The sequence below is a fragment of the Balaenoptera ricei genome, chromosome 4 (genome assembly GCF_028023285.1).
Source record: "Balaenoptera ricei isolate mBalRic1 chromosome 4, mBalRic1.hap2, whole genome shotgun sequence".
NCBI classification, from domain to species: Eukaryota; Metazoa; Chordata; class Mammalia; order Artiodactyla; family Balaenopteridae; genus Balaenoptera; species Balaenoptera ricei.
The window spans coordinates 105250193-105272902 of record NC_082642.1 but is presented as its reverse complement, the minus strand read 5'-3'; the positions used below and the strand labels follow the sequence as shown (position 1 = coordinate 105272902).

General features: G+C 38.2%; 1 protein-coding gene and 1 pseudogene across 4 annotated transcripts in view; one reads left to right on the top strand and one right to left on the bottom strand.

Moving 5' to 3' along the window:
- The window catches only part of MORC1 (MORC family CW-type zinc finger 1), a 357937-nt gene extending 339337 nt beyond the window's left edge, over positions 1-18600 (bottom strand). For all 4 annotated transcript variants that reach the window (XM_059922175.1, XM_059922174.1, XM_059922178.1 and 1 more), the window contains exon 1: positions 18513-18600. The gene's annotated coding sequence lies outside the window, so the exon portion shown is untranslated. The remainder of the gene's footprint in view (positions 1-18512) is intronic.
- On the top strand, positions 16170-16736 carry LOC132365449 (small nuclear ribonucleoprotein G-like; annotated as a pseudogene).
- Positions 18601-22710: the final 4110 nt, after the last annotated feature.

Genomic DNA, 22710 nt, shown 5'->3' with positions numbered 1-22710 from the left:
GTCAGATTAGCTGAAGGCTAGAGAGCAAGGAAGAGAGGATGTGAGATACAGAAGATATAGGAAGAGGAAGACCCAAAAGCACCTTGTAAGGGAGTTCCCATTGGCTAAAAACAATGGAAAAGCATTGGAGGGGGACATGGTGGTGACAGAAAGGGGGTATGGTGGGGATAAGGAATGACAAAACTTTAGGAATCTGGATATTGGATTAGGGCAGATGTGCATTAAAGGGAGGGGATCTGAGGATTTTCTTCTTTGTTTTCCAGACAAATTTTTTTAATTGAAAAAGATGAGCTCTGCTAATAAAAATTATTATTATTTTATTAATAATACTATTTTTATTAATAATAATAATTATTACTATTATTCTCCCTTGCCACACCCATGAATTCCAATCAATGAATATCCAAAGCCATTTTATTAGCATTCCCTGAAGAGAAACTATATTTACACCAAAGACTACATCCACTCAATTCTAAGGGCAAGTGGAAATGGTGGCTATAGTAGTGTGCCTGAGAAGTGACAAAATGAATGCTGGAAGAGGAAAACAAATCACTACATGTTACAGTATACTTCATGTTTACCTGCATCACCATTTTTTTAAATTCATATCATTTATTTTCTGACTTATTTTATTATCTTACCCCATGTATCCTAATCAATATATTTATCAATTGATATATTATGTTTATAATTTTCATTAAATTAGTTGCTACAAATTTTCCATGAAAAAAATAATTTTTATTACAAATCTATTAACCACTATTTATTTTCAAATAGATTTTATTCAAAATATAAACAGTTATAAGATATAATGAAAGAAAAAACAATAATTATGTATATGTGTGCATATTTATTGACATACATACCTATAAAATACAGAAAAATAAACTCCATTGAAAATGGGAACAATTTATATGAATAAATTAATAGAATACTACCGAAAGTCATAAATGAAGATTTGAAAAAATAGAAAGGTATAACTCCAAGACCTAAAAATGTCAAATCTCTTTTGAACAAACTTGTGGTTGCCAAGGGGGTGTGGGGGGATAGGGAGGGATGGATTGAGAGTTTGGGATTAACAGATGCAAACTATTATATACAGAATGGATAAACAACAAGATCCTACTGTATAGCACAGGGAACTATATTCAATATCCTGTGATAAACCATAATAGAAAAGAATATGAAAAAGAATATGTGTGTGTGTGTATATATATATATATATATATATATATATATATATAAAACTGAATCACTTTGCTGTACAGCAGAAATTAACACAACATTGTAAATCAACTATACTTCAATAAAATAAATTATTTTAAAAAGTCAAATCTCTTTCAATTTATAAATTTGATGTTGTTCCAATAAAAACTCTAAGAAACTTTTTTCTTCCGGGAGTTAAACAATTTTAAAGTTTATATATAAAAATAAACTAAATGATAGCTCAGAAAAATATTTTAAAAATAAAGGTAGCAGGTCTTCCCTGGTGGCACAGTGGTTAAGAATCTGCCTGCCAATGCAGGAGATATGGGTTCGAGCCCTGGTCCAGGAAGATCCCACGTGCTGTGGACCAACAAAGCCCGTGTGCCACAACTACTGAGCCCACGTGCCTAGAGCCCGTGCTCCGCAACAAGAGAAGCCACCGCAATGAGAAGCCTATGCACCTCAACGAAGAGCAGCCCCTGCTCTTTGCAACTAGAGAAAGCCTGCGCGCAACAACGAAGACCCAACGCGGCCAAAAATAAATGTTTTTTAAAAATTAATTAAAATAAATAAATAAATAAGGGTAGCAGAATATGCCACCCCAAAATACACTGCTTTGGTATACTGATTACTTTGAGCTTTTTCATTGTTGTTGAAAAACAATAAATGCAGGAAGCAGCTTTCTCTGAACTCCTAATATCTGCCTAAAGACGAAAGGAGCTCAGTTGTCATAAATGCCCTCCCCAGGAATTTCATCAATCAGGGAAGACTGACTCATCACAGGAGAGGAGACTAGAAGCCGACACCTAACTCTGTCATAAATACCTCCCATCTATTCTTCCAAGCACCCATTCACCTTTCCTAAAAATCACTAACTCTCCCCTCAGAGGCCTACATCTTCCCTCCCTTTTCCCTATTAAGATGATATTTAAGCCTAAATTCTAAGCCACTTATTTGAGTTACTCATCTGTTTGTGGATAGCTCCCATGTATACATGAGGTATATAAGTTAATAAAGTTGTTTGTTTTTATCTTTTTAATCTATCTTTTATTATAGGAGTCTCGGCCAAGAACTCAGAAAGGTAGAGGGAAAATTTTTTCCTTCCCTACAATATTAAAATTAATTATGAATCTATATTTAAAAATCCTAACCTAAGAATATTCATACAAATCAATAGAACAAAATAGAAAGCCCAAATATAGACTCAAATACACAGATGCATTTAGGATATGATAAAGGTAGCATTTCAATTCCTAGTGGAAAAGGTGAGTCCATAGCTCACACCTTATACCATATATAATTCCAAGTGGATAAAAGACTTAAATATTTAAAATGAAACTCTAAAAGTAACCAGAATAAATCACAAAAATTTGTCTATTTGTGTGTGCATATATAAAAAATCTAGGAATGAGGAAAATTTTTCTAAGTATGACACAAAATCCAGAAATCATTCAGAAAAAAAAATTGATAAACTGAACTACATAAAAACAAAAAGGCAAACAAAACAAAAAGCCCAAATAACCTGTTGGAAAAACTGGACAACAAATTTGAACAAATAGGTTAAGGAGAAAGGAAATAAAAATGACTCTTTAATTTATGAAAAAATGCTCTATCTCAATATTAATCAACAAATTAAAACTATACAGATAATCTCCCATGCAGAAAATTCCTAATAATGTATTTTGATACTCCTTCCCCAAGGAGGTGAAGCACAATTCCCCATTCCTTAAGGATGGGCTACACATAGTGACTTCTCTCAAAGAGTACAGTTTAGAAAGGAGTCAGGGGAAGCCTAAACTTACAGTGGAGAGATCTTACAAACATTAGTTCAGTCAGGTGACCAAGGTCAACCTCAATAGTAATATGGTGTTGATAGTATGTACTCTTGATATGATATGATGAGAATAGCAATTTACCTCTGTGCTTTTCCTCCCCAAAGGGTCTTCAACCCCAGTCTAGTCATGAGAAAAAAATCAGACAAATTCAAATAGAGGGACATTTTAAACAAAACACCTGACCAGTATTCCTCAAAATTGTCAAGATCATCAAAAATAAGGAAAGTCTGAAAAACTGTCATAGCCAAGAGAAGTCTGAGATATGACAGTTAAATGTGAAGTGGTATCCTGGATGGAATCCAGGAACAGAAAAAGGACTTTAGCAAAAACTAAGGATTTCTGAATAAAGTATGGAATTTAGTTAATAATAAGGTATCAACACTGCCTCATTAATTGTAATAAATGTACCATACTAATGTAAGATATTAATTAATAATAAGGGAAATTGGGCATGGGATATATGGAAACTCTATTTATCTTCACAACTTTCTTCTGTAGATCTAAAACTGTAATAAAAAATAAAGTTTATTTTAAAGGAAAAATTTCTACACAGATATGCCATTTTCAGTTATTAGATTGGCAATGTTTAAAATTTGACTTTACACTCAGTTGGTGAGAGTGTAAAGAAACAGACATTTTTATACATTGTGAGATGAGTAGAAGTATACACTTCTACTCCTCCACAGAGGGCAATTTGGCAATACATTTTCAATTATTAATATCTCTACTTTTCCTTAGCAATTCCATTTCTAGGAAGTTATCATTAAAAAAGACTCATGGGATTTTGCCATTTGAAGCAACACGGATGGATTTGGAGGGTATTATGCTAAGTGAAATACGTCAGACAGAGAAAGACAAATACTGTATGATATCACTTACATGTGGAACCTAAAAAATACCACAAACTAGTGAATGTAACAAAAAAGAAGCAGACTCACAAATATAGAGAATAAGTTAGTAGTTATCAGTGAGGAGAAGAAAGGGGGGAGGGGCAATATAGGGACAGGGGAGTAAGAGTTACAAACTATTATGTATAAATAAGCTACAAGGATATATTGTACAACACAAGTAATATAGCAAATATTTATAATAACTATAAATGTAGTATAACCCTTAATAATTGTGAATCACTATATTGTACACCTGTAATTTATATAATATTGTACATCAACTATATTTCAATAAGAGATCAATATTCAAAAAAAAGCAGTTCATTACAAAAATTTCTCATCTTTAATTTTATTTTGATCTTCTCTCACTGTTTTGTGTTATTTTATGTAATACTTTCTCTCCAAACATAACCCTAATGTTAATATTTCTAATCCTCTTTCACCAATACTCTCATTTATTTATTTCCTTTCTAACCCAAATTGTCTAGTATGTTTGTCAAAGATTTGAAAGCAAGCCTCTCCCTCCTTCTGAAACACGATTGTTATAATGCCTTTAACATTCTACTCTTTTTCCTATAAAAGCTCAATATTGGGCTTCCCTGGTGGCGCAGTGGTTGAGAGTCTGCCTGCCAATGCAGGGGACACGGGTTCGAGCCCTGGTCTGGGAAGATCCCACATGCTGCGGAGCAACTGGGCCCGTGAGCCACAATTACTGAGTCTGCGCGTCTGGAGCCTGTGCTCCGCAACAAGAGGGCCCGTGATAGTGAGAGGCCCGCGGACCGCGATGAAGAGTGGCCCCCGCTTGCCACAACTAGAGAAAGTCCTCGTACAGAAACGAAGACCCAACACAGCCATAAATAAATTAATTAATTAATTTTTTTAAAAAAAGCTCAATATTTCAAATGTATTTATTTAATAATAATTCATTAAGTGCCAACAATGTGTTAGATTTAAGACAGGGTGATATAAATACAGCCCCTGCCCTTGAGAAGTTTACTCTGGGGAACTACTGAGTCATTAAATAGCAGTTATGATTTTGGAGTCAGGTCAACTTGATTTGAATTCTGGATTCTAAAAGTATTAGTTCCATTTCTGTAGGCAAATTATTGGCCTCCTTGAGTCTCAGTTTTCTGAATGACTCCTTTTCCTTCTTTGGGACTAGATGTGACTTATTTAAAACCACATAATGATAGAAGATCCCTTCTAGTACTGACTCTTTTTGGCCCTTCTCTCTTTCTTCATAAAAGTTGGATTTCCATTCATACATTGTAGAAGTTTATTTATTTATTTATTGGCTGCATTGGGTCTTCGTTGCTGTGCACGAGCTTTTACTTGTAGTTCATGGGCTCTAGAGCGCAGGCTCAGTAGTTGTGGCACACGAGCTTAGTTGCTCCGCGGCATGTGGGATCTTCCCAGACCAGGGCTCGAACCTGGGTCCCCTGCATTGGCAGGCAGATTCTTAACCACTGCGCCACCAGGGAAGTCCCATTCATACGTCATATAATACCCATCTTCCCTACCATACTCTGAGCTATATAAGGGCAGGGACTACAACTATTTTTTTCACCAGGGTTCAGTTAGCTCCTAACAGCACCGGCACATAGAGTCCACTAATAGATATAAGCCATTCTTATTCTTTTTACCCTGGTTTCCAGGATTAAGCTTGAACAGGCCCATTTACTCTGTCCCTTCCTACTTGAGTCAGGTACTCTCCTTCATGTGTCCCATCTGTAATGTTGTCTTTCATTTGTCATATCCCCAACCACAATGTCAGCATGGGCAGTGTTTCCAATCAGTTTAACCCATCAGAGACGAAAAGGATCTGGTTCCTTGAAGGATCATTAACACACACTGAATGAACAAATATAAGACTGATTGCAATGACTTTATTTTAGTGGTTTTTCAGGCCCTTAAAAAGGTTCTTTTCGGATGGAGTTGTGTCACTCAGGCAACCATCTTCACTACGGAGTCCTAATCACTATGATACTGTTTTTTAGGTCCCAAAGATTAATTCAAATGATCTCTTCTATTCCTTCATATTAGATTACATGGTCTGAAAGTACATCCCTCTTTCTCTAGTACCTAGAGGCAAACCTGAAATTGTAAATACAAATCAAGAGAAGTTTCTAGCTATATACACTGATTTTGATAGAAAGATAGGGTCTTTGTGCAGTAAAATAAGAAAAAATATAATGAATAGAACTTTTTTTTTCCTAATTTATCTGTTTATTTTTGGCTGCGTTTGGTCTTCATTGCTGTGCACAGGTGTTCTCTAGTTGCAGCGAGCGGGGGCTACTCTTCGTTGTGGCTTGTCTTGTTGCAGAGCACGGGCTCTAGGCACGTGGGCTTCAGTAGTTGTGGCACGAGGGCTCAGTAGTTGTGGCTCACGGGCTCTAAAGTGCAGGCTCAGTAGTTGTGGCGTACGGGCTTAGTTGCTCCGTGGCATGCGGGATCTTCCCGGACCAGGGATCGAACCCGTGTCCCCTGCATTGGCAGGCGGATTCTTAACCACTGCGCCACCAGGGAAGTCCCAATAGAACTTTTAATGAAGAAAGAATGACAGACTGAAATAGTAGAAAATAAATAACATATAACCAGAGTTGGTTTTCTTTGGGTTACTGAACTAGACTCCTTCTTAGTTATTTCAAAGACTGATGATATGTTTTTTAATCCTGTGCTTGTCTCCAGGCAAGAAGTTTTTACACTAGCAGACAATTCATTCATGATGCTTTTACAAGACAGACCTCATATCACTCTGCCCCAAGTCTATTTTGCCCTGAGAGCACAACAAAGCACCCTACTGGGAAGGCTTCCAAGTGACATTTGATCTTTCTGGTCTAGTCTCCCTGCTGGTGTGGGTTCCCTCTAAAATAGACTGATGATTGGAAACTGTGTCATTACCCATCAATAGCCTGAGTTCAAGTTAGCCTCACCTTAGTCCTACAAAATATATTGCAGGTCACACTCATACCTGTAGAGTTCTAACTGTAAGCAATAAATGTGTAAAAGATGAAAATAAGTGCTTACTTGGGACCATAGACTGTCCCTTCTCTACCCTCCTTTCATCCCCTCAGAGCAGAGGACAAATTATAGATAGCTAGGTTTAAAAACATAGGTATGAAATAGAAGCATTTGGAGAGAGTGCAATAACTAGAAGCCACTTGTTTCATTGGAAGATTAGATATAAATATTAATGGAAAAGAAGAACAAAGTAGTTTGGAGACTGTGGCTGGGACAAAAGTAACAATGACATGGGCTGGCTTTTCTCCCACTTTGATCCTGAGGTGATCCTGGAGGTGGTGGGAATCCTGCTAGCTTGCTGAGGAGCAGAGCTACTGCCTTTCATGGTAGCATAAATTTACTCTGGGCAGACAGAAGAGAAGGAAGAATCTAGGAACTCCTTGTTCTAGAGTCCTTCCATCTGGCAGATGCCATACCAACCCTGATCTTCCAGACACAAACCCAAGATAAAATTATGAAAGAAAGAAAGAAAGAAAGAGCTATTAAGGAAGAAATTTGACAATATTTAATAAGAGACCTGGAAGAGGGAAAAAAACATGGAGCAGAAAATGTTTTAAAGAAATAATGACTGAAAAAAAAGAAATAATGACTGAGAACTCCTCAGAAATAGAGAAAGCAATTGTTATGAGGAAAATTCTAGCTTTAAAAATATCGGGGCTTCCCTGGTGGCGCAGTGGTTGAGAGTCTGCCTGCCGATGCAGGGGACACGGGTTCGAGCCCTGGTCCGGGAAGATCCCACATGCCGCGGAGCAACTAAGCCCGTGCGCCACAACTACTGAGCCTGCGCGTCCGGAGCCGTGCTCCGCAAAGAGAGGCCGCGACAGTGAGAGGCCCGCGCACCGCGATGAAGAGTGGCCCCCGCTCGCCACAACTGGAGAAGGCCCTCGCACAGAAACGAAGAACCAACACAGCCAAAAATAAATAAATTTAAAAAAAAAAAAATATTGATCAGGGAATTCCCTGGCAGTCCACTGGTTAGGACTTGGCACTTTCACTACCATGGCCAGGTTGAATTCCTGGTAAAAGAGATGATGTTGGCCCAGCAGACACAGGAATGGGGTTTGTGCATGCCCAGGTTATAAAAATATAATAATAATAATAATAATAATAATAATATTGATCAGAAAACAGAAGGACTAAATATAAATGAGCCAATAATTCAACTCAAGGAAAATTACAACTCAAGCTACAAAAAGAACCATTGAATAAATTCAAAGAACCATACAGGAAGGAAAAAATAAAGATAATAACAGAAATTAAGGAAATAGAAAATAAAACAGCAAGGCAGAGAGTGATCAAAACCAGAAATCAGCTATAGTGGACTTGGACGAGAGTTGCCCAGATTCCCCTTCAGTGAAAGAGAGTGTTGTCAGGAGACAGTCTCCAGCTGTCAGCCCCTGGAAGAGCCCCTTAGCTGCAGACAAATGCCCTTGCCCAAGGTCATACCTTCCCTGTGCAGCCCATAACCAGTGACTAATTTGGCTAGGGTATAAGGCAGAAACACTTAATTTAAGGTGGGCCAACCCTGACATTTTAGCTCCAGAACTGCCCTTAGAGGTTAGTCAAGCCTTTGATTCCTGCTTGCATCACTTTCTAATTTCTCCCTCTCCCTAATCCCACTTTCTTCCCTTTCCTTCTATCAGTGTTGGTCCTAAGGTGCTCCCCAATATCCTGTACCCGAACCTCTATCTCAGAGTCTGCTTCCTGAAGAACCCTACCTGGGCATTGGTCTTTGGAAAGATTAATAACATGAATAAATCTCTAACAAGACTGAATAAGAAAACAAGAGAGGGCTTCCCTGGTGGCGCAGTGGTTAAGAATCTGCCTGCCAATGCAGGGGACACGGGTTCGAGCCCTGGTCTGGGAAGATCCCACATGCCATGGAGCAACTAAGCCCGTGAGCCACAATTACTGAGCCTGCGCGTCTGGAGCCTGTGCTCCGCAACAATAGAGGCCGCGATAGTGAGAGGCCCGCGCACCGTGATGAAGAGTGGCCCCCACTTGCCGCAACTAGAGAAAGCCCTCGCACAGAAACCCAAGACAGCCATAAATAAATAAATAAATAAAATTTTAAAAAAAAAAGAAAACAAGAGAAAAATCAAATAAAAATATATAATCTAAAAGAGAAATTAACTACTGACAGAGCAGACAAAAAAATATGGTGATAACTTTGAAAACCTGCAAGAAACAAAGTTCTGCAAAAACGTAAGATGAAATAAGTAGCATAAAAATAAATAGAAAACTTGAATAAACCAATAATGATGTAAGAAATTGAAATGATCACCTACTTCCCTCAATACAAATCCTGCCTAGATGTTTTTATATGTGAATACCACAAGCTTTCAAGTACTAAATAATTCCCTGATTATACAACTTCTTCCAAAAAACAGAAAGGAGATAACATTTCCAAACTCTGTTAATGAAACCAGTATAATCTATATTATAAATCCAGGTAGGTTGGTATGTAAAAAATATGATCAAGCTAATCACTCACGTAATGCAACAATTTTAAATAAAATATGAGCTAATCGAATCCAAGTGTCTTTTAAGGCATTATAATAATATTAATTGGTTACAGCACATAATCAAAAGTTAAACATGAAAACACTTTTTAATTAAAAAATAAATAAATTTTTTAAACATTTTTAATCCATGAGGCCATAATGGTACTCAAAAAGGAAAGAGGAAAAGGAAAGTTCTTCCTTACAGTAGAATGTCAGCTAAAAATTGAATAAAGACTGATAAGATTTTGCAACCTTCAGTGTAATAATTGATTCAGACATGGATGACCACTGGATGCTAAAATTCATTAGGTAAGATTTGTTGGGAAGACACGAGATAGTCACACAATGTCAAAGTATCACCTTAAAGAGTAGTTACAAATTCCAAAGTGAAATCTGCATCTAGACCTTGGAGAAATCTGGTGGTCATCACTTTAATCAAGTGATAACATTTTTAATGTAATGATGAGACAATCTGAATTGTGTATCTTCTCACACAATGGAATACAAAGTCCTCAATCTCATGCATGAAGTATTCTTGCCAAAAACGTTTTATCTGAATCTAATCAAGCTTCCAGTCTTAATTTCTAATTTACAGGAAATATAGGAAATTAATCAAAGAACACTGTGAGGAGACAAACAACCAGAATGTGGTATATTGTATAAGAAAACTGACCTTTTCTCTTCAAAAGGTCAATATTATTAAAAAAAAAAAAAAAAAAAGATCTTTTTTCCTTAAAAGGAACTAAAAAGATATTACAATCAAATAGAATGCCTAAGACTCTATTGAGTCCTGGATTTTTCAAAGAAAACTACAAAACATATTTTGGGGACAATTAAGCATATTTGAATATGAACTAGACATTAAATGCTATTATGGAATGGCTGTATATTTCTTAGGTTTTATAATGATATTGTGATTACATAGAAGAATGTCCTTATTCTTAGAAGATGCATGCTGAGGCATTTAGGGGCCAAGAATGTGTCTGCTTACTCTTGTGTCTGCTTATCTGGCAGGGTAACCAATTAACAACAAATAGAAAAAGAGGTTTATCAAATATGGCCAAAATGTTAACAAATGGTAAATTATTTCTATTCTTTCAACTTTTCTTTGGTGTAAAATTTTTCAAATAAAACATATAAAATATAATCATAAAATGAATCATGATAAGTTAGCAGTATAAAAAACACAAGTGTGTTTCTACATTTGAAACTGATCAGTTTTATTTTACCACACTAACTAAGGGGGAAAAGTAATTTCTTTCAGCAATGTTTTATAGTTTTCTGCGTACAAGTCTTATACCTTCTTAGTTAAGGTTATTCTTTAGTATTTTATGCTATTTTTGATGCTACTGTAAATGGAATCATTTTCTTAATTTCCTTTTCAGATCATCACTGCTAGTATAAAGAAATACAACTGATTTTTGTGTTGATTTTTATATTCTGCAAATATAATTAGCTCTAATAGTTTTGTGAGGGGTTTTGGTTTTGGTTTTTTTGGCCGCACCACACGGCCTGTGGGATCTTAGTTCCCCAGCCAGGGATTGAACCCGTGCCCCTACCGTGGAAGTGCGGAGTCTTAACCACTGGACCACAAGGGAAATCCTATAATTAGCTCTAATAGTTTTTTGATGGATGATTTAGAGTTTTCTATATGTAACGTCATGTCATGTGTGTATAGACATAACTTTGTTTCTGCCTTTTGAAGTAAGATTATGTTTATTTCTTTTTTTCTTGCCTAACTTCTCTGGCTAGAACCTCTAGCACCATGTTGAAAAGAAGTGGTAAAAATGGGCATTCCTGCCTTGTTCCTGACTTTAGGGGAAAAACTTTCAGCTTTTCACCACTGAGAATGATGTTAGTTGTGGGCTTTGCATATATGACCTTTATCATGTTGAGGAAGTTCCCTTCTACTCCTCGATTATTCAGTGTTTTCATCATGAAATGGTGTTAGATTTTCTTAAATGTTTCTTCTGAAACAATTATGTGTTTTTTTCCTTCTTTCTATTAATGGGTATATTACACTGATTTTCATGTTGAACCACCCTTGTGTCACAGGGATAAATCCCACTTGGTAGTAGTGTATAATTCTTTTAATATGTCATTGAATTCAGCTTCTTTTTAGCATTTTTGTTCAGGATTTTGGTATCTATATTCACAAGGTACATTGGTCTATCGTTTTCTTATAGTGTCTTTGGTTCTGGTATGAGGGTAATGCTGGCCTCCTAGAACAAGTTAGAAAAAGCTTGAGAAAGACTGGTATTAATTCTTCTTTAAATGTTGGATAGAATTCAGCAGTGAAGCCATCTGGTCCTGAGCTTTACTTTGTTGGGAGGTTTTGATTACTGATTCAGTCTCCTTGTTATTGATTTATTCTGTTTTTCTTGAGTCGGTTTTGGTAGTTTATGGGTTTCTATGAATTCTTCCATTTCATCCAACTTATATGGTTTCTTGGTATACAGCTATTCACAATATTTTCTTAATTATCCTTTATATTTAGGTAAAATTGACAATGCCCACCTTTCATTTCCAATTTTAGTATTTGAGTTTGTTTTGTTTTGGTTTTTAATCTAGCTAAAGGTTTCTCAATTTTCTTGATGTTTTCAAAGAACTTCTGGTTTCATTAATTCCATTGTTTTTCTATTATTGATTTCATTTATATCTGCTCGAATCCTTATTATTTCCTCCATCTCCTAACTTTAGGTTTAGTTCTTTTTCTGGTTTGTTAAGGTATACAGCTAGGTTATTGATTTGAGATCTTTCTTCTTTTTAAATGTAGACATTTACTGTAAAAATTTACCTGCGAGCACTGCTTTCACTACATCCATGAGTTTTGGTGTGTTGCATTTTCATTTTCATTAATCTCTAAGTATTTTCTAATTTCCCTTGTGATTTATTCTTTGATCCATTGGTTATTTTATTTTATTTATTTTTTTAAAGATTTATTTATTATTTATTATTTTATTTATTTTTTGGCTGCATTGGGTCTTAGTTGTGGCACGCAGGATCTTTGTTGAGGCTTGCGGGATCTTTAATTGAGGCACGCGGGCTTCTCTCTCATTGTGGTGCGCGGTTGTCTCTCTAGCTGTGGTGTGCGGGTTTTCTCTCTCTAGTTGTGGAGTGCAGGCTCTGGGCCACGTGGGCTCTGTAGCTGTGGCGCATGGGTTCCAGAGCATGTGGGCTCTGTAGTTTGTGCCATGCAGGCTCTGGGCCACGTGGGCTCTGTAGCTGTGGCGCATGGGTTCCAGAGCATGTGGGCTCTGTAGTTTGTGCCATGCAGGCTCTCTAGTTGAGGCACATGAGCTCAGTAGTTGTGGCACGTGGGTTTAGTTTCCCTGTGGCTTGTGGGATCTTAGTTCCCTGACCAGGGATCAAACCCACGTTCCCTGCATTGTAAGGCAGACGCTTTACCGCTGGACCACCAGGGAAGTCCCTCCATTGCTTATTTTAAATTGTGTTGTTTAATTTCCACGTAAATGTGAGTTTTCTAGTTTTCCTTCTGTTATTTCTTCTTATATTATTGATTTCATTTCTATCTGCTCTATTTCCTTCTATTATTGATTCTATTGATTTCTTCATTCCATTTTGGTCAGAAAAAATATGCTGTATGATTCCAATTTTTTAAAACTTACTGAGACTTGTTTGGTGGCCTAATATATTGTCTATCCTGGAAAATGTTTCAGGTATACTAGAGAAGAATGTGTATTCTGTTGTTTTGGGGTATTCTTCAGATATCTGTTAGGTCTAATTGGTTTATAGTATTATTTAAGTTTTCTATTCCCTTACTGAACTTCTGTTATCTATATATTATGGAAAGTGGGGTATTGAAATTTCCAAATATTGTGGAACTGTCTATTTATCCTTTCAATTCTGTTTGAGTCATACGTTTCTGGGCTTGTGTTTGGTACAGATATAATTGTTATATCTTCTTGATGAACTGACCCTTCCATTAATATATGATTACTTATTGTGTCTTGGAAGTTTCAGATACAGTTTTTACTTTCTATGTTTCTTTTTTGAATATAATGAACATGTAATCATTTTATAATAGAAAAAAAAGAGTAAGGTAAAGGGAGTAATATCTTCTCACTCAGATTGTAGGACCCATAGTGGGAAAATACCTCAACATAATAAAGGTCAAATATGACAAACCCACAGCTAACATCATACTCAACAGTGAAAACCTGAAAGCATTTCCTCTAAGATCAGGAACAAGACAAGGATGTCCACTCTCACCACTTTTATTTGACATAGTTTTGGAAGTCCTCGCCATGGAAATCAGAGAAGAAAAAGAAAAGAAATTCCAACTGGAAAAGAAGTAAAACTGTCACTCTTTGCAGATGACATGATGCTATACATAGAAAATCCTAAAGACACTACCAGAAAAATACTAGAGCTCATCAATGAATTCGGTAAAGTTGCAGGATACAAAATTAATATACAGAAATCTATTGCATTTCTATACACTAACAATGAACTATCAGAAAGAGAAATTAAGGAAACAATCCCACTTACCATCACATCAAAAAGAATAAAAATACCTAGGAATAAACATACCTAAGGAGGTAAAAGACCTGTACCCCAAAAACTATAAGACACTGATGAAAGAAACTGAAGACAATACAAACAGATGGAAAGATATACCATGTTCTTGGATTGAAAGAATCAATATCGTTAAAATGACCATACTACCCAAGGCAATCTACAGATTCAATGCATTCTCTATCAAATTACCAATGGCATTTTTCATAGAACTAGAACAAAAAATTTTCAAATTTGTATGGAAACACAAAAGACCCTGAACAGACAAAACAACCTGAGAAAGAAGAACATAGCTGGAGGAATCCTTGACTTCAGACTACACTACAATGCTATAGTAATCAAAACACTATGGTACTGGCACAAAAGCAGACACATAGATCAATGGAACAGGATAGGAAGCCCAGAAATAAACCCACACACTTACGGTCAATTAATCTATGACAAAGAAGGCAAAAATATACAATGGAGAAAAGACAGCCTCCTCGGGCTTCCATGGTGGCGCAGTGGTTGAGAATCTGCCTGCCAATGCAGGGGACACAGGTTCGAGCCCTGGTCTGGGAAGATCCCACATGCTGCGGAGCAACTAGGCCCGTGAGCCACAACTACTGAGCCTGCGCGTCTGGAGCCTGTGCTCTGCAACAAGAGAGGCTGCAGTAGTGAGAGGCCCGCGCACCGCGATGAAGAGTGGCCCCCGCTTGCCGCAACTAGAGAAAGCCCTCGCACAGAAACGAAGACCCAACACAGCCAAAAATAAATAAATAATAAATAAATAACTTAAAAAAAAAAAAAGACAGCCTCCTCAATAAGTGGTGCTGGAAAAGCTAGACAGCTACATGTAAACAAATAAAATTAAAACATTTTCTAACACCATATAGAAAAATAAACTCAAAATGGATTAAAGACCTAAATGTAAGAACAGATAACTATAAAACTCTTAGAAGAAAATATAGGTAGAACACTCTTTGACATAAATCACAGCAATATTTCATTGGATCCATCTCTTAGAGTAATGGAAACAAAAGCAAAAAAAAGCGGGGGGGGGGGGGAATCTAATTAAACTTAAAAGCTTTTGCACAACAAAGGAAACCATAAACAAAACTAAAAGACAAGCTACAGACTGGGAGAAAATATTTGCAAATGATAGGACTGACAAGAGATTAACTTCCAAAATATACAAACAGTTCATACACCTCAATATCAAAAAAAAAAACAACTCAATCAAAAAAATGAGCAGAAGACCTAAGCAGACACTTCTCCAAAGAAGACATACAGATGGCCAAAAGGCACATGAAAAGATGCTCAACATCACTAATTATTAGAGAGATACAAATTAAAACTACAATGAGGTACCAACTTACACTGGTCAGAATGACCATCAGCAAAAAGTATACAAATATGGAATTCCCTGGTGATCCAGTGGTTAGGACTCGGCGATTTCATTACCGGGGCCAGGGTTCAATCCCTGCTCAGGGAACTAAGATCCCACAAGTTGCGTGGCATGGGAAAAAAAAAGTCTACAAATAATAAATGCTGGAGAGGGTATGGAGAAAAGGGAACCCTCCTACACTGTTGCTGGGAATGTAAATGGCTACAACCACTATGGAGAACAGTAAGGAGGTTCCTTACAAAACTAAAAATAGAGTTGCCATATGATCCAACAAACCTACTCCTGGGCATATATCCAGAAAAGACAAAAACTAGTTGGAAAAGATACATACACCCCAGTGTTCATAGCAGCACTATTTACAATAGCCAAGATGTGGAAGCAACCTGAATGTCCACTGACAGATTAATGGATAAAGAAAATGTGGCATATATATAATATATATATTATATATATATATATAATATACACACACACACACACACACACACACAGTGGAATTTTACTCAACCATAAAAAAGAAAGAAATAATGCTATTTGCAGGAACATGGATGGACCTAGAGATTATCATACTAAATGAAGGATATTAGACAAAGACAAATATCGTATCACTTATATGTGGCATCTAAAAAAATGATACAAATGAACTTATTTACAAAACAGAAATAGACTCACAGACATAGAAAACAAACATGGCTACTGTTTGTAGCCATGGAGCATGGAGTCATGGAGCATGAGGGAGGACTCGAATTCTGTTTGGAGGCATCTTTGAGCTCGCTGAGTAGACATCATGAGCAAAGCTCACCCTCCTGAGTTGAAGAAATTTATGGACAAGAAGTTATCATAAAAATTAAATGGTGGCAGGGGCTTTCCTGGTGGCACAGTGGTTGAGAGTCTGCCTGCCAATGCAGGGGACACGGGTTCGAGCCCTGGTCTGGGAAGATCCCACATGCCGCAGAGTAACTGCGCCCGTGAGCCACAATTACTGAGCCTGCGCGTCTGGAGCCTGTGCTCCGCAACAAGAGAGGCCGCGATAGTGAGAGGCCCGCGCACCGCGATGAAAAGTGGCCCCCGCTTGCCGCAACTAGAGAAAAAGCCCTCGCACAAGAAACGAAGACCCAACACAGCAAAAAATAAATAAATAAATAAAATAAATTAAAGAGGAAACATTTAAAGAAAAAAAAAATTAAACGGTGGCAGATATGTCCAAGGAATACTGTAGGGATTCTATCCCTTTATGAATCTTGTAATAGATGAATGTGTGGTGACGGCAACTAGTGAGCAACAGAACAATACTGGAATGGTGGTAATACGAGGAAATAGTATCATCATGTTAGAAGCCTTGGAACAAGTATGAACAATGGCTGTGTTCACCAGAGAAATCAACTGCTTCTATGTGTCCCCTCTCCACATTTTACTATGATAAAATCTGAGTCATGTACATTTTCTTACTGAACTTTTTTGCTAAATAAACTTTTGTAATAGTCAAAAACAAACAAACAAACAAACAAAAGAAAAACTTATGGTTGCCAAAGGGGAAGGGGGGGAGGCATAAATTGGGAATTTGGGATTAACAATTACACACTACTATATATAAAATACATAAACAACAAGGACCTACTGTATAGCACAGGGAACTATATTTAATACCTTGTAAAAATGTACAGTGGAAAAGAATCTGAAAAAGTATACATATGTATATGTATACCTATAACTTAATCACTTTGCTGTATACCTAAAATACTATAAATCAACTATACTTTTAAAAAAAAAGGAGGGGGCTTCCCTGGTGGCACAGTGGTTAAGAGTCCACCTGCCAATGCAGAAGACAGAGGTTCAAGCCCTGGTCCGGGAAGATCCCACATGCCGTGGAGCAACTAAGCCCGTGCGCCACAGCTACTAAAGCCCACGCGCCCTAGAACCCATGCTCTGCAACGAGAAGCCACCACAATGAGAAGCCCTCGCACCACAACGAAGAGTATCCCCTGCTCCCCACAACTAGAGAAAGCCTGGGTGCAGCAACGAAGACCCAACGCAGCCAAAAATAAATTAGTTAATTAATTTTAAAAAAAAAAAGTAGGACCTTCTGCAAAACAACTGGCTTAGACTCTTCAAAAAAATTGTAATTGGGAATTCCCTGGTGGTCCAGTGGTTAGGTTTCCCTTCTTTCACTGCCCAGGGCACAGTGTCAATCCCTGATAGGGGAACTAAGATCCCACAAGCCACAAGGCAGGGCCAAAAAAAAAGTAATGAAGAAAGTAATGAGGGAATTGATCCTGCAAAAGTTTTAATAACCAAATATAATGTGTAAACATTGACTGGATTTTGTTTAGAAACATTTTGAACAAATGTGAAAATTTGAAAAACTCTGGTTTTGATCTCTACAACTTTTAAATAATTTAGTAAAAAAATTATATATGCTATAATAATATATATCAACTTTAGAAAAATATTAACACACTAAATTTAGGTAGAGGGAATACAGGCATTCATTGTATTGTTTTTTTCAGTTCTTCAGTGTGTTTTGTTTTTTATAAATTTATTTATTTTTGGCTGCGTTGGGTGTTTGTTGCTGCGACGGCCTTTCTCTAGTTGCGGAGACCAAGGGCTACTCTTCGTTGCGGTGCGCGGGCTTCTCATTGTGCAGAGCATGGGCTCTAGAGCGAAGGCTCGGTGGTTGTGGCACACGGGCTTAGCTGCTCCACGGCATGTGGGATCTTCCCCCGCCAGGGCTCAAACCCGTGTCCGCTGCTTTCGCAGGCAGATTCGTAACCACTGCACCACCAGGGAAGCCCCTTCAGCGTGCTTTAATGTTTTCCTAATGAAGGTCTGGAGGAGAAAGGGGAAATTTATGGCTTCTCTTCGGGAAACATGCAAGCAAGAAAAGAGTGAAGCGATATTTAAAGTATCTAAAGGGAAAAAAAAAACTTAGAATTTTATGTTTGTCAAAATTATCCTTCAAAAGTGAAGAAGAAATACTTTCTCAGACGAAAACTGAGGGCATTGGTCACCCGTAGATCTGTCTCGCAAGAAATGTTAGAAAATTTTCAGAGGAGGGTGAGGAAAGTGAGTGGAAGGGCTGGAGAAGTTTCCCAAGAGGCGGCAGCAAGAGGCTGCTGTCACTGGATCTTACCCACTTCTTATGTCACCGCGGGACCGTCGCGAAGTCCACAGGCTTCCGCATGACCCGAGCACTCTCACTACCGGCGCAGCCAAGTCGGCGTGCGCCGCCCAGTAATTCCGACCGGAACCGCAACGGGAGCCGTGCAGGTTCCGGAGAGGTGGTGCGCCCCACACCGGACGTAAAGGGGAGAGGACCACGGCTCACTCTCGCCTGGGGCTCCGCCCACAGATACATCTCAGGTGCAAACCCCGCCCAGCCAGGGATCTTTTGAAGGATCATTTGCACAGAAAGCTGGCTCTGCTGGGATGCTTGGACTTGGGAGAGACTGTAAAGGTCCCTAATCCGGTTGGGGTTTCAGGGAGGATCGGGAGCTGAGTACTTCGAGAGTTATCTAGGCAAAAGGGGGACGGGAAGGGCTTCCCTGGGTACTGTGGTTGAGAATCTGCCTGCCTATGCAGGGGACACGGGTTCGAGCCCTGGTCAGAGAAGATCCCACATGCCGCGGAGCGGCTGGGCCCATGAGCCGCAATTACTGAGCCTGCGCGTCTGGAACCTGTGCTCCACAACAAGAGAGGCCGCAATAGTGAGAGGCCCGCGGACCGCGATGAAGAGTGGTCCCCGCTTGCCGCAACTAGAGAAAGCCCTCGCACAGAAACGAAGACCCAACACAGCCAAAATAAAAATAAATTAATTAATATTTTAAAAAAATTAACTTTGCATTCAAACTTTGTGTTAAACCACATATTTAAAAAAAAAAAAACAAAAAACGGGACGGGAAGAGCCTTCTGGGCAGAAATTTTACGGAGAAAGGTCTTGAGGTAGAGAAAAAGGAGGCTAGACTTTTAGGCAGAGGCAGATTTATAGTGAAGCTAATGAAGCTTAAGTTTCAGAACCTGTCATTTGCACTACCCCTTTCAAGGCTCGGTACCTAATTTTTGCATCAGTTTTCTCAAAGAGGGCCTCCCGAATTGTGTAAGGTTTAGACGCCACAAAACTTGACTCCACATAGGGAGCCAGTGGAAAAGAGGGACATGATCAGATAATTGTTTATAAAAATGATCATCTGATAGCCGATGATCGGAGTAGGTAGGAGTAAGGCGAGGACATCAGATGAGAGAAGGTAATGGTCTGGATTAATGTGGTGGCAGTGAAGATGGAGAGGAGAGAATGGATTCCACTTACAGTTAAGAGAGAGAAGTGCAGGACTTGACTGATTGGCCCTATCTAAAAGAGTACCATACTACACCACCAGTTAATAGCTGTCCTTTTGCTCTGTTTTATTCTTTTGACTTATTACCACCTGATATGTATTTTATTTTCTTTTTTTTTGTTTTTTTTTTTTTAAACAATTTTTTTTTTTTTTAAGATTTATTTATTGATTGATTGATTACTATGTTGGGTCTTCGTTTCTGTGCGAGGGCTTTCTCTAGTTGCGGCAAGCGGGGGCCACTCTTCATCGCGGTGCGCGGGCCTCTCACTATTGCGGGCCTCTCTTGTTGCGGAGCACAGGCTCCAGATGCGCAGGCTCAGTAGCTGTGGCTCACGGGCCCAGCTGCTCCGCGGCATGTGGGATCTTCCCAGACCAGGACTCGAACCCGTGTCCCCTGCATTGGCAGGCAGACTCTTAACCACTGCGCCACCAGGGAAGCCCTGTATTTTATTTTCTTTTAGTCGGCTAAATAATTTTCAAAAGGTTGAAAACATATCTCTTATAAAAGTATAAAATGAACACATGACAAAGATTTTATTATCATAATAAACTACTCATCCATTATTATCTTAAATAATGAGGGAACCAGTAAGTTGGTAGGTAAGACTTGTTCAAATGAGAATTTGAGTTTCAGAGATTTAGATTATCAGCCAAAGGAATACTGAAATGAATCTGCTAATAGTTGCAAAAATACTAATATCCTATGAAGCAAAAAACTGTAATTCTGGGAGTTATTTCTTCTACCAGATGGAAATGAATTCCATCTCTACTAGACAAAATCCATTTGCATTACTAGGAATAGGAAGTATTTGCATTGTTCTCAGACAAGAATTATTTGCATTGCTATCAGTTTTCTACAAGTTAGCCTCTACCCCTACAAAGTTGTAAGATAGCTTAGTCAATATAAAGTCAATCAAAGGTATACCCCAGCACTACAATGAAAGATCACCCAGTAATCCTCTTCTGCCCATTTACAAGTTCTGGACAATTTTTCTGGACATGTCTACCCTCACTAGAATGTAAGATTTAAAAGAACAAGGATTTTGTTTAATTCATTGTTGAGTTATGAGCACCTAAAACTGTATATGGTACATAGCTCTCAATAAATATATATTGAATGAGTGAGTGAAAGATGAGAAAGTAGGGATATGAGTGTAAACAATTTCTTCAAGAAGTTTGTTACAACGACCTAGCAATTTTAAGGTGGAAGGAGGTATATGTATAGAGAAAGGCCTTTTTTAAAAAAGTTCAAAGACATTTAAATCCAGATAAGGATACAATGAAGAGAGAGTGAATACACCAGAGAGGAGGTATCCTTTACAAAGGCTTTCACCAAATATGGAGTGTCAGGACCAGAGCCACAATCTCCCTAGGAAGGGCCCCTTCCCACTCCAAGCCTCTAAAAATTGGGGGAACAAGAGAGAGAGGGTTGGACTAGATCAACTATTCTCAACCGTTCTGGTCTTGGAACTCCTTCACACTCTTAAACATTATTGAGAATTATTGAGATTTTGTTTGTCTATCAATATTTGCCAGATTAGACATTAAAACTGAGTAACTTTTGAAAATATTTTTTCACTAAAAATAATAAACCCATTACATGTTAACATAAATATCTTTATGGAAAATAATATATTTTCATAAAAGAAATTTAGTCAGAAGAGTAACATTGTTTTACAAATCTCTTGCAAATTAATGTCTGGCTTAATAAACCTGGATTCTTTCAAAAAAATCTTCAGAAAGTATATGATATAGGTCAGAAACTCAGCTCTAAAGAAGAGTTCTAGAGACGTCAAAGGAGATAAAATCTTTTATTTTTCTTATTCCTAATTGATCTAACATATGTTTGTTCAAAATAAATAAATGGATAAATAAAATGAATGACAGCAATGTTATAAGGGAGAAGTAGGAGTTGGAAATACTATATTACAAGGTACTTGCAATACTCGTGAATTGCTATATTGTTATTTGAAAAAGAGCCTGGGGACTTCCCTGGTGGCACAGTGGTTAAGAATCCTCCTGCCAATGCAGGGGACATGGGTTTGAGCCCTGGTCCAGGAAGATCCCACATGCCACGGATCAACTAAGCCCGTGTGCCACAACTACTGAGCCTGCGCTCTAGAGCCCGCAAGCTACAACTACTGATCCTGTGTGCCACAACTACTGAAGCCCGCGCGCCTAGAGCCCATGCTCTGCAGCAAGAGAAGCCACCGCAATGAGAAGCCCGCGCACCGCAGCAAGGAGTAGCCCCTGCTCGCCGCAACTAGAGAAAGCCCACACGCAGCAGCAAAGACCCAACGTAGCCAAAAATAAATAATAAATTCATTTTTTAAAAAAGACTTATATTTAAAAAAGAAAAGAGGGGCTTCCCTGGTGGTGCAGTTGTTGAGAGTCTGCCTGCCAATGCAGGGGACACGGGTTCAAGCCCTGGTCTGGGAAGATCCCACATGCTGCAGAGCGACTAGGCCCGTGAGCCACAATTGCTGAGCCTGCGCGTCTGGAGCCTGTGCTCCGCAACAAGAGAGGCCGCGATAGTAAGAGGCCCGTGCACCGCGATGAAGAGTGGCCCCCACTTGCCACAACTAGAGAAAGCCCTCGCACAGAAACGAAGACCCAACACAGCCATAAATAAATAAATAAATAAAATTAAAAACAAAAAAAAGGCTTTACTTTAAAAAAAATAAAAAGAAAAAAGAAAAGAAAAGAAAAAGAACTTGATTGCTAGTAACCATAGCAAACTCAAGGGCAAGCACACACAAAGAAAAAACAGTAGTGAAAGTGTAATTGATATACAGGAGAGGGGAAAAAAAATGGAGTCCTATAAAACATTCAACTAAAATGAGAAGGAAAAGAGGGGAAGACAAAAAAATTCAAAAAGAGGGTGATGAAAACAATTATAGATCTTAATCCATCTATGTCAATCATGTGGAACATCAATTTTCTAAATATACTAATTAATCCAGAAAAATTAACAAAAAGAAGCCACCGCAATGAGAA